Genomic DNA, 705 nt, shown 5'->3' with positions numbered 1-705 from the left:
GCTGCTAAAGTTTTTGGACTATTTGTTACACAGGAATACATAATTAATAAACCTCTTAATTCTTTTTTTTTAAACGTCTTTATTGGAGTATAATTGCTTTACAATGGTGTGTTAGTTTCTGTTTTTTAACAAAGTGAGTCAGTTATACATATACATATGTTCCCATATCTCTTCCTTCTGGCATCGCCCTCCCTGCCACCCTCCCTATACCCCGCCTCTAGGTGGTCACAGAGCACCGAGCTGATCTCCCTGTGCTATGCGGCTGCTTCCCACTACCTATTTTACGTTTGGTAGTGTATATATGTCCATGCCACTCTCTCACTTTGTCACAGCTTACCCTTCCCCTCCCCATATCCTCAAGTCCATTCTCTAGTAGGTCTGTGTCTTTATTCCCGTCTGGCCCCTAGGTTCTTCATGACCTTTTTTTTTTTTCTTAGACTCCATATATATGTGTTACCATATGGCATTTGTTTTTCTCTTTCTGACTTACTTCACTCTGTGTGACAGACTCTAGGTCCATCCATCTCACTACAAATAACTCAGTTTCGTTTCTTTTTATGGCTGAGTAATATTCCATTGTATATATGCGCCACATCTTCTTTATGCATTCATCTGCTGATGGACACTTAGGTTGCTTCCATGTCCTGGCTATTGTAAATAGAGCTGCAATGAACATTTTGGTACATGACTCTTTGAATTATGGTT

Source organism: Delphinapterus leucas, chromosome 17, assembly GCF_059928025.1.
Source record: "Delphinapterus leucas isolate spDelLeu-1000000601 "Yukka" chromosome 17, BTC_Dleu_Yukka2, whole genome shotgun sequence".
NCBI classification, from domain to species: Eukaryota; Metazoa; Chordata; class Mammalia; order Artiodactyla; family Monodontidae; genus Delphinapterus; species Delphinapterus leucas.
This window is presented reverse-complemented; position numbering follows the sequence as displayed.